The sequence below is a fragment of the Podarcis melisellensis genome (assembly GCF_964234715.1).
Source record: "Podarcis melisellensis genome assembly, chromosome: 3".
NCBI classification, from domain to species: Eukaryota; Metazoa; Chordata; class Lepidosauria; order Squamata; family Lacertidae; genus Podarcis; species Podarcis melisellensis.
Genome location: NC_138530.1, coordinates 113,703,681 through 113,716,208, shown reverse-complemented (window position 1 = coordinate 113,716,208; position 12,528 = coordinate 113,703,681).

Here is a 12,528-nt window from a genome sequence, read left to right as displayed (position 1 = left end):
GACATAGGTGATGAGGTGGTAGATGTTCATTAAACTCTGCATGGCATAGGAAAAGTGGGTAGAGAAAGGTTTTTCTTCCTGTCTCACAACTCCTAGGCATCCAATGAAGATGAATGTTGGAACATTCAGGAGAGATAAGAGAAGGTCCTTCTTTCCACATCACATAGTTAACAGTCTCACAAGAGGCTGTGGTGGCCACCCGTCTGGATGGCTTCAAAAGAGGATTAGACAAATTCATGGAGAAGGAGAGGGCTACTGACGGCCCTCTCCTTGATGACTATGCTCTGTCAGTGTGGTGTACTGGTTAAGAGCGGTGGACTCGTAATCTGGTGAACCGAGTTCGCTTCCCCGCTCCTCCACATGCAGCTGTTGGGCGACCTTGGGCCAGTCACACTTCTCTGAAGTCTCTCAGCCCCACTCACCTCACAGAGTGTTTGTTGTGGGGGAAGAAGGGAAAGGAGATTGTTAGCCACTTTGAGACTCCTTAGGGTTGTGATGAGGCAGGATATCAAATCCAAACTCCTCCTCCTCCTCCTCCTCCTCCTCCTCCTCTTCTTCTTCTGTCTCCACAGCTGGAGGAAGCAATGCTTCTGAATTTCCATTTGCTAGAAACCACAGGAGGGTTCTTGTGCTCGAACCCTGCTTGCATGTTTCCCATAGCTCAGCCACTGTGAGAATAAGAGGCTGGACCATATGGGCCATGGGCTTTTCTGATAGCTTTAAAGCCCATTCAGTGTTGACTTACATTTAACATCAGGTCTAGTTTGGCCCTTGGAGATGGATGTATAAGAGGGCTTTTGCGTGATTGTGCTACAGCAGTGGTTCAGTATTCTGGAATGTTCTTCATTTGTACCCCACATTCCATTTGGTTATGGCCACCAGATAACAAGATGCTTGAGAGATTTATGGATTAAAACCCTCAGTGACTCCAGTGAAGCTTCACTGTCCTCTGCATGTTTACTCAGAAGTAAACCTCATGGGGGGCCCATTGCCTAGGAAATGTCTGGAGGACTTGAGGATTGTGCACATGCCTGGGTGTGTGTCTTTTTAAGTCTCCACTGAACAAAATCAGGATCTTTTCCCTTGGCATTTTAAAATTTATTTTTCAGATGTGTACCCCACCACGCTGCCCTGTGACGCACAACAAAAGCTGAGAGTTAAAGCAAATATCACACACCCTGATTTAAACTTTAAATGTAAATGGAAAAGTGGGTTGCTTGTTCTATATGGGGTGAAACTCTCTGACTCATTAGCATTTCTCTCTTTAATTTTTGTAAAGACCACCTGAAGGGGTATTGTTGAATGCTGACGGTTGCTGAACTGCAACTTAATATATGGTTACCAGATTTTTTTCAATGAATCTGGGGACACTTTTTTTTTTTTGAAGGTGAGTAGAAACAGGGAGTCAATAGTGGGGATATCATCATAAATGCACAGAGTTTTTTAAAAACAGCAATGGTGTGCCACCCACCCGTGACTCCCGAGCCTCCCCTGATATCCTCCCCCCTTTGTTTTGACTGATGAAGGGAGGCTCGGGAGTCGCAGGTGGGCAGCTGTTGCCCAGTTTTTTTTAAACTCTGTGCATTTATGTATCAGAGGATGCAAAAGAAGGGCTTTGTACCTTGCCTGGCAGAGAAACTGCACGCCTTGCGCCCCTTCTGGGCAACGGTCACCCACTCACGACTCCTGAGCCTCCCCCAATCTGTCAAAACAAAGGGGGAAGGGGGTAGGAGATCTGTACTGCCGGAAGTCCCTGGTTCCCCTTCGGCAGTGGCAGCAGCAGTGAGCAGCTACTGATGCCAGCCAGAGCCAACTGCGCTACCAGGCTGGCTCCGGGCTGCTGAGGCTGCCACTGCCACGTTTGCAAATCTTGGGACATTCTGGGGATGGAATTTGTCCGGGGACAGATTTGCAAATCCGGGGATTGTCCCCGGAAACTGGGGACGTCTTGTAACCCTAACTTAATAGCCTATATGTTTTTGAACCTGTACAAATTATTACCAGCGCAGAAGACAAACCTTTGCCTTCCTTTTTGTAGTGCTTACTCTGAGTTCATGGGCTGGTTCTTCTTGTAGTGCTGGTAAACCTATAGTTGGACTTTGGCATTAACACCTGCATGTGGAGACCCGTAGGACTGAATGATCCTCCATAGAAAGAACTTGCTCCATGTTGACAATTAACATGCCAAGGAGAAGAGTACTAGTTTGGCATTCTCCATGGCATGCTTGGTGATTTCTGTTCCCCCTTTTCCAGGGAGTTTCATAGCACTCGATGTCCCTACTGGCAGGCTGAAGTGGCACAGCTCAGTTCTCAGTCGCAGTGGCATCTGAAGCAACGTCGTCACACTTCAGTCCTCTCCTTTTCAGCCCTGAGCCATAGCTCAAAGACCTTCTAATATCATCCCGTGAAGATGGACAGCTCTTTTCAGCACTTCGAAGAGGCCTCCTAAAAATGTCATTTGTCAGCAAGTAAATGTGTCCAGCTGAGGCATCTTCTTCTGGAATGAATCCTTTTTGCTGGCTCCACCTTCTACAGGGTCAAGCATGACAGAAATGAAGAGCTACCAATGTTTGTGGACAATGCCCTTCATCATGGAGGCCAAATTTGTGGAACAGAAAGCAGCAGGAGACAGTAAACATCCCCTAAGAATTACTAAACTTTGAGTCACCTCTGCTACCAAAGCCATTCTGTTAGGCATGTTTGGAGTAAACTGATATTATAATGACTAATCTCAGCGAGGGCCTAACATGCAACCTGAAGCGCTGTTGGCATAATTATAGATAGGGCTGTGGAAGGCTGAAGGCACACCCTCAACTCCCACCCCTAAAATAAACTAGATTGGGTTACCGCCGCAGCCAGGCTGCCATGGACAGGTATCTGAGCAGTAAACGGCAATGAGGGAAAAATTATTATTGTCAAATCTGGCTGCCAGCTATTAAAGGTTTGAATGTCACCTCAAAAGAACTCCTTTTTTGACCTTTAAGTGGTGGCGTCTCGAGGGCTCCTTCAAGCAACGGTTTCACCCTCCTGGGGAGCAAAGGCATGACAGTTGAGAACACTTTCATTTCTTTCTTTCCTGCTGCCCCTCCCTCCCCATCCCATAATTGCCCCCGCCATGAAATATTATTGTTCCTTCCGACAGAAATATTTTCACTTGCTAGATTAATTTTTACAGTAAGGTCCACTTTGCCTGAAAGCTATGGAGACACTTTTACATTATGTAAACATATTGCTTTAAGATCCTGGTCAACACTTCATTTGAGAGCCCGCCCCCCCCCCCCCCGTAATATTGTCTGTTAAGGGAGCTAAATGCATAGCAAACTGCACAACACACACACACACACACACACACACACACTGTCCTGAGCTAGGAACTGGCTAAGACATTTGAGGAAGACAAATGTTTCCAAAATGTCTAGAAGAAAACTGAAAGATGATTCAAAACAATGAAGGCTCTAAGTGATGGTGTTCATACTTATCAGTACCTATTAACTGAGAGAGTAAATTTGAATTGATGATTCAATCCTTAGAATCATAGAGTTGGAAAGGACCACTGGGGTCATCTAGCTCAACTCCCGATTCCAATACAGGAATCTTTTGTCCAATGTGGGGTTCGAACCCCACATTAATCTTGAACCCCTGAGATTAAGGGTCACATGCTCTGCTGACTGAGCTATCCCAGCAGTTGTAAAGGTAAAGGTAAAGGTACCCCTGCCCGTACGGGCCAGTCTTGACAGACTCTGGGGTTGTGCGCCCATCTCACTTAAGAGGCCAGGGGCCAGCGCTGTCCGGAGACACTTCCGGGTCACATGGCCAGTGTGACATCGCTGCTCTGGCGAGCCAGAGCTGCACACGGAAACGCCGTTTACCTTCCCGCTGGTAAGCGGTCCCTATTTATCTACTTGCACCCGGAGGTGCTTTCGAACTGCTAGGTTGGCAGGCGCTGGGACCAAGCAGCGGGAGCGCACCCCGCCGCAGGGATTCGAACCGCCGACCTTTCGATCAGCAAGTCCTAGGCGCTGAGGCTTTAACCCACAGCGCCACCTGTGTCCCTACCCCAGCAGTTGTAGTTTATCACAAAGATTTTGTGAGTAATCTTTGCTGTATTGCAGTTGTAGTTTAACAAGAAGATTTTGTGAGTAATCTTTGCTGTATTGTACTGTAGTTGTTGGGATGCGGCTGGCGCTGTGGGTTAAACCACAGAGCCTAGGACTTGCTGATCAGAAGGTTGGCGGTTCGAATCCCCGCGACAGGGTGAGCTCCCATTGCTCAGTCCCTGCTCCTGCCAACCTAGCAGTTCGAAAGCACATCAAAGTGCAAGTAGATAAATAGGTACCGCTCCGGTGGGAAGGTAAACAGCGTTTCCGTGCGCTGCTCTGGTTCGCTGGCCACATGACCCGGAAGCTGTACCTCGGCTCCCTCGGCCAATAAAGTGAGATGAACGCCGCAACCCCAGAGTCGGTCACGACTGGACCTAATGGTCAGGGGTCCCTTTACCTTTACCTTACTGTAGTTGTTTTCCACTTCCCTGCGTATAAATTTCTTGCAGCGGTCAACAAATGGAAGGCCATCACCCCAAATTCTATGAACCTGCTTTGATCCCCCAACAACCAGTATGTCTTTTTTGCCAAAGAACATTTCCACCGCATGCGACAAAAACTGCCCTTTCCTTATTGGCAGTTCCAGCAAGAACAAAGCATTTTCAAAATTGATTTTAATTACCTTTGTGGGTGTGATATAAAACCTGCTCATGATTTTGTAGCATTTTTCTCAAACTCCCGAGTTTAGGGAGAACATACGGCTGTCAGCCATAATTATTCCCATCCACCCACTAGGATATTTTCTCAGATATTCTGAGCCCATCTCACCATGTATTCCTTAATTTGTACTTGTTCTATACCATATTTAAGTAACAAATAATATTTTTTTTGTCAATATGGGTTTTTTTTGTTATTACCAGCTTTTCAAACTAAATTACTGTTTTTATGTGGCTATGCGCCTTTGAAGATATTCTTGCAACTTTGAAAGAATGTGAAAATATTTAAACCATAGGAAGTTCTGTCACGGTGAGCGTCCTTTCTGAGTGTGAAATCACTAAATCCTGAATCCTAAACAAGTCGCAATGTCATCCAAGTAAGTTTTAATTTTTCTTCCCCCCTTAGTATTGTTGACCATGAAATGAAGCCATGTAACACAAAAAAATCCCTTAAAAAACCCAATGAAACAAGATAAACCAAATACAGATTTTCCCCCCATATTGACAGAAAACCTCACATTACTGAAAATTCCAGAATAATTCCAGAATAATATCCTTAACTTTTTTGGGGACGGACGGACTTCTGTTTGCCCTTGAGTAGGCATGTCACGTGACAGGATCTGACCCTGGCAACATTCTGCTGGTCTAGATACACACCAGTTACAGTATCAACTCTTTGCCCTGACCTTTGACACTTGAGATGTATATACTTAATTTGTTTTAAATATTGTATTTTAAATTGTTTTATCTTGCCCTGGGATCATAAAGTGAAGGGTGAGTGATTGATGCTAATTAATAATAATAATAATAATAATTTATTATTAATAACACTCCCATCTCCTATTGGTCAAAAATAACTTGCGGGCTTTCCGTCAAGTAAAACTGCATCATCTCTTTTTGCATTTTGAAAGGTTTTCTTTTACATTTTCTGAATAATTATACACTTTTCATCTCTAGAACAATATATCAGTAAATCAGGTATGTAAAGGTAAAGGTAAAGGGACCCCTGACCAGTCGTGGCCGACTCGGGGGTTGCGGCGCTCATCTCGTTTTATTGGCCAACGGAGCCGGCGTACAGCTTCCGGGTCATGTGGCCAGCATGACTAAGCCGCTTCTGGTGAACCAGAACAGCGCACAGAAATGCCATTTACCTCCCGATGGAGTGGTACTTATTTATCTACTTGCACTTGATGAGCTTTCGAACTGCTAGGTTGGCAGGAGCTGGGACTGAGCAACGGGAGCTCACCCCGTTGCGGGGATTCGAACTGCTGACCTTCTGATCGGCAAGTCCTAGGCTCTGTGGTTTAACCCACAGCGCCACCCGCGTCCCAAATCAGGTATGAACCGTCCACAATTAAGAATCAGCCCTACTGCTTTATCAATTAAAGAACTAAACAGGTATTAGTTAAAAGAACCTTTTGTGTTTTCTCCAAATCTAGCTAGTTCGACATCCTGGATCTAGCAGTGACCAGCCAGAAGCCCCTGGGAAGTTTTCAAACATGATATAAAGGCGATAACATCCCAGGGGAGAGGACTGCAGCTGAGCATGCTTTGCGTGGCAACGATTCCATGTTCACTCCCTGTCATCTTCAGGTAAGGTTGGGTATGTATCCTGAATCAGCGAACCTGATTTTTTCTCCAATTTTTCATTTGCGATAAATAACAGTGCAAAGTAGAAACTTTATTGTATCGTTTTATATTATTCTCCTCTCTTAAGAAGTCACCTTTTGCAAAGGGAGTCGTCACTCTTGTTTAGTTGCCACCAAGCACCAGCAATTGATGGTTTTAGTAAGCTAATATTTCATCTGTGGATACCAGGGCATTAATACCTATATATGCCATTTGGGGGAATGAGCCCATGTGCAGTTACATTTGCCTGACACAACTTCTCCTGTCATGGCCTATTAAGACCAGTTTACAAGTGCATCCTGAATTTGATGAATATGCATGTGACCTCTTTTGCAGCCATCACTCATTGGACAAGAACCCTCATGACAGAAGCAACAGCACCTCTCATTAAACACAACTTGAGTTACAGGCATGTTATGGTAATGCTTCTTCAGAACTTTAGGGGTTTTTCTTGTACTAATAAATCTTAAAATAATGCAATTTAAAAGTATAATTAATGAAACTTCCCCTTAACTGTTTCGCTTGATGCATTTTCTACTGAATTTCTCCCCCTCTGTGTTAGCAAAGATGTCAAACGAGGTTATAGCTAATGCATTCCATTGCTGATATTTCTGCCTTTTGTTTTGCAAGGAGCCGTACACAAAATCTTCCGGGTACTTACTTTTTGAAAGCATACCTACATGCCCATAACATGAAAAGTGATCTGGTTTCTTACTGAAAATATGAACCGCAAAGACTCTCCTCCCTGCAAGAGAGGGGAGTGGTTGTGGCCGGGAGCCGGACTCCGCCTCAAGCAGGGGGCGTTTGCCCCTGCCTCCCACTCACCTGGCTGGCGCCCACACCCTCGGCCAGGCACCCAACCAGGTGCCTTCAAGGGGGCGTGTACAGCAGCCTAAATTGCTGCGGTGCCAGCCTCCAGCCCTCACTTTTCGTCGTCCCGTCGTGAGTCACCCACCCTCCACTCCCTTAGAGCAGGGTTTCCAGTTTTCTTTTGGCCTTGCTATGGACCTTAGGTTGGTCACCCTGGTTGTCCGGGGGGCCTGGTAGGAATTTTTCCATTTGGCATTAGGCTTTTTGGTTTTTTCGCCTACCTCGTCACAACTTCCGTGGTATTGGTGGGTAGGTTAGGCATTGGAATAATGTGTTGTGGTGTGTTGAAGGGCTAGGTGTGGCCATCGCCTGCGCCTTCAATTTTGGGTATTCCGTTAAAGGAATCCGGCGGTCGTGTATTCTGTCCGATGCCTGCTTGGCGGGAGGCCATGGCACGACCTTCGGTGACATCAGGGGAGAGTTTATAGTTGGATTAGCATCAACAGGCTCCACCTACTGGTGAATAAACCCCCTTTGTTTTTTAGACTCACCCCTCTCCGAGTGGGTGGAGTCAGCTGACGTAATCCAATGCCTAAGCCAATAACTTTTCACTTGCTGTAATCAATAAAGTTGTGGCCTTTTCTTGCCCATTAACCTTATATCACGTGTCCTTGTGTTTCATTCCACTGTGCGGGGTTCGGGTCCTCGAACCACAATAATGAGCTTCCTGGATACAGTTTTCGGGTTTCCATTTCTCTTCATGTCCTGCTTCAAGCAAGGGATGGTTCACATGTGAAGCCGTTTCTGTTGATTAGATGGTTGTGTGAATCTGGTGTGAATCTGCTCTCAGAAATGCAATGAATCCTGAGGAGTGAAAAGAATTACTGAAAGAACAGAAAGTGTATCATCACAAGGTGTCCCATGGTAGATCAAAACTGTATAAAATGCAACATAACAATAAAATACAGTTGCGTGTCGAGGTCCCCAGGGCCACCCCAATAACTCACACATCACACAGAATGTTTTGTTTAAGGTTTTTGGCATAATTTTGGCCACAACTTTATTAAAATACAAAAATGTGAGTGGTTGCTTAGGCATTGGTTGCGACTATCTGCTCACCATGGGGGACAGACTGACATTCCGCACAATACAAAAGTCAGAAAAGGCGTAGCGACTTGGACTTGGACTTGGGCGTAGCGACGGAGCAGGGAACCTGCCCTCAGCCCTCCCCAAATGCAACCAGGAGCTCATTGCTATGGCCTGAGCCCCCTTGACAGAGTGGACAAGCAGTAGTTAGCCCCCGATTCCTTTAACGGAATCCCTTGCAGCAGCAGCATTATAGAATCATAGAATCATAGAATCATAGAGTTGGAAGAGACCACAAGGGCGATCGAGTCCAACCCCCTGCCAAACAGGAAACACCATCAGAGCACTCCTGACATATGGTTGTCAAGCCTCTGCTTAAAGACCTCCAAAGAAGGAGACTCCACCACACTCCTTGGCAGCAAATTCCACTGTCGAACAGCTCTTACCGTCAGGAAGTTCTTCCTAATGTTTAGGTGGAATCTTCTTTCTTGTAGTTTGGATCCATTGCTCCGTGTCCACTTCTCTGGAGCAGCAGAAAACAACCTTTCTCCCTCCTCTATGTGACATCCTTTTATATATTTGAACATGGCTATCATATCACCCCTTAACCTCCTCTTCTCCAGGCTAAACATGCCCAGCTCCCTTAGCCGTTCCTCATAGGGCATCGTTTCCAGGCCTTTGACCATTTTGGTTGCCCTCCTCTGGACACGTTCCAGTTTGTCAGTGTCCTTCTTGAACAGTGGTGCCCAGAACTGGACACAGTACTCCAGTTGAGGTCTGACCAGAGCAGAATACAGAGGGGCAGGCACAGCCAATCCATGCCCCTCAACCAACCAAACCATAAACCAATGCCTAACCGCAACCTTACAAGTTGTGACGATTTGCTACGCAGTAGGCAAAAACCAAATGGCCCCAGCCAATCAGCCAAATGGACAAAATTCCTACCGGGCCCCTGCCCCAAGAGCAGATGACCCCATGACAGGCATAGCAAGGTCAAAGCGAACAACCCTAATTCTAGGGAGGGGGGGCGGGCAATCCAATGCACGGGGCGAAAAGAGGAAGCCCTAGCCTCGTGCAAGGAGTTTTAGTATTTCTGGCTGTCAATCAACAAATGGCAACATTAACTTCTTCCCAACAACAAATGAAGCCCCAATTGCATCAGTGGCCAACCAACAATTAGCCCACCCCCAACTTTGGAGTGTCCTGGCAGCCCCCACTGCAACACGTGCTCTCCATGATGGAGAACACGCTTTGTCATGTTTTAAATGTAGGTTTAGGGCCATATGAAAAGAGGCTCTTAAAAGCAAAAGACTGGCTATAATCGCAGTCCACACTTTGGAGAGCTGCCCCCACCCTCCACAGCCAACTTACCTTAGCAATGGGCCCTTCCGTACTCCACCCTTCCTGCTCATCCAAGAAAGCTTTTCGTGCCCAGTTCTGGCAGGGCAATGAGAATGAACTCTGCTGCACTTCCTTTTCAAAGCTTCTGGCATCCACAGGCTCGGGATGCTGTGGTGCATTAGAAATGGCTTCTACATATGACCCTAGCAGCTGGTGTGCTTCTGTAGGTGGCAACATGAGGCCTCTAGATATATAAAGCAAACGTTTGACATGTCCCTTTTAATGCTTACTTTTTGTGAAATCAGAATCCGAGACCAGGGAAGAGAGACAGCGGAAGAAGATTGGAAGAAATTTAAGGACTATCTTAAGAAACATTGCAAAATAAATGAATGTTAGAATGACGTTGGTTTAGAAATTATGTGGTTTACAGCTGTAAGGGTTAAGTAAAAAGAAAAGAAAGGCTAAAAATTAAATGAAAAATAAGGGAGAGGATTTGCTGAATTAATAATTAGAAATTGGAATACAGAAAGGGGAGGTATGAGGAAGTCGGGGAAATAAATTACAAGAAAATAAGGGATTGAAATTATACTTGTTTTTGTTTGTTTATGTTGTTGTTTTGTTTTGTTTTTATATAATCTTTGAAACTTTAATAAATATCTTTTTTTTTAAAAACAAAACATGAGGCCTCTAGATATATAAAGCAAGCGTTTGACATGTCCCTTTTAATGCTTACTTTTTGTGAAATCAGATCCGCCTCTTTTATTTGTCATTAAAAAGCTTTTTTTAAAAAAAAATGGCAAGTAATAATATAGCCATTCTGAAATTACCAAAGAAGGTGCTTCTGCTCCCATTTCCATTGTATTACCAATGTTGATGATGCTATGATAAACAATTTAATTGTTCCATTAAACCAGGAACATAGGAACTATCTGCCCATATACAGTGGTACCTTGGGTTACAGATGCTTCAGGTTACATACGCTTCAGGTTACAGACTCTGCTAACCCAGAAATACTACCTCGGGTTAAGAACTTTGCTTCCGGATGAGAACAGAAATCGTGCTCCGGTGGCACGTCAGCAGCAGGAGGCCCCATTAGCTAAAGTGGTGCTTCAGGTTAAGAACAGTTTCAGGTTAAGAACGGACCTCTGGAACGAATTAAGTACTTAACCCGAGGTACCACTGTAGCTCAATATTGCTTACAACAACCATCTGTCCATATAGCTCAATGTAGCTTACAAAAGCCTTCCAGAGTTTCAGAGGGGGACATTCCCTGCTGTACCTGAAAGCACCAGAGATGGACAAATAATGTTCAGACCATTTATATTCGGACTTTCCCACCCAATATTACTTTGCTCTTCAGAGCCAAAATCCAAGCCTACATATAATGAATGCATAACTCTAGAAAAACATGTCAGGAAACCAAAAGATAAAATCAAGCAGCAGCCACCCCTTTCCATGGGTGCAATGGAAACATTTACTTTAACAAGGAAACTATCAAATATCCCACATTGTTCAAACAAGTTGTTAATGCGTGGGTAGAGAACATGAAACGGATCGCAAGAAACCCTCGAGACTTCCTTATCTCATCTCAGAGCACAAGTAGCTCTAGCTGAAAGTTATCTTAATTCTTCGTAAGCAAGGGACTGAAAGAAATGTCTGTGGACTCCCCGGTTGTTTAATAGACCTGCTTTGAAAGCCCATTAACTGCATGAAACCACAGGTACAAAAATTATTTATGACAACACATTGGACAACGATCATGAGAAAATATGCATACAGTGGTACCTTGGGTTACAGACACTTCAAGTTACAGATGCTTTAGGTTACAGACTCCGCTAACCCAGAAATAGTACCTCGGGTTAAAAACTTTGCTTCAGGGTGAGAACAGAAATTGTGCGGCGGTGGTGCGGCAGCAGTGGGAGGCCCCATTAGCTACATACATAGATACATACCCCATAGATTAGAAAAATGCACATGGAGCAGTGTTCATAAGGATATGTAAGCACTGCTACCAGTTACATGGTACCTGAAGCATTCCCAGGTGGCGCTCATCACAGAGAGACTGAATTGCAGTAATTCAATTTAAAGGTACAGAGCAATATAACAATAGAAAAACATCAAATAAAATAATTTCAATCCAGTTCAGAATTAAGTCCTTCAGGGTGAATGGTCTTAAACATAAAAATGAATTGAGATTCTTTCTGTCATAGCCGTCTTTCATGATCTTGTCTTTTGTTGATGGTTTTCTGATTCACCCACAGTACAGTGGTACCTTGGGTTACATACGCTTCAGGTTACATACACTTCAGGTTACAGACTCCGCTAACCCAGAAATAGTACCTCGGGTTAAGAACTTTGCTTCAGGATGAGAACAGAAATTGTGTTCTGGTGGTGGCGTGGTGGCAGCAGGAGGCCCCATTAGCTAAAGTGGTGCTTCAGGTTAAGAACAGTTTCAGGTTAAGAACAGACCTCCAGAACGAATTGAGTTCTTAACCCGAGGAACCACTGTAATTGCTTGGCTTCCCCTCTGCCCCACTCCAGACGATCAGGTTCCTCAATACACTAGAGCTGCATTTTTAGGAATAGATCAGAACAGAGGACTATGCAATGTCCAGTGCAAAACAGATGCCTCAGGAACACGGTGCGACCACAACTTACGAGAGGGTTATCTTTCTGGGGGTTGTGTGTAAAGGCAAAATAGCACAAACACAGAATGACCCCCAGAACCATCCCTGCCTCCAGAGTCTTTGCACGACTCTGTCTCAGAGTCTGGTAAGCAAGGCAGAGAGCTTAAACACTCTTTCATGCATGTCCCCCATTTGTTGTTTAGTCGTTTAGTCGTGTCCAACTCTTCGTGACCCCATGGACCAGAGCACGCCAGGCACTCCTGTCTTCCACTGCCTTCC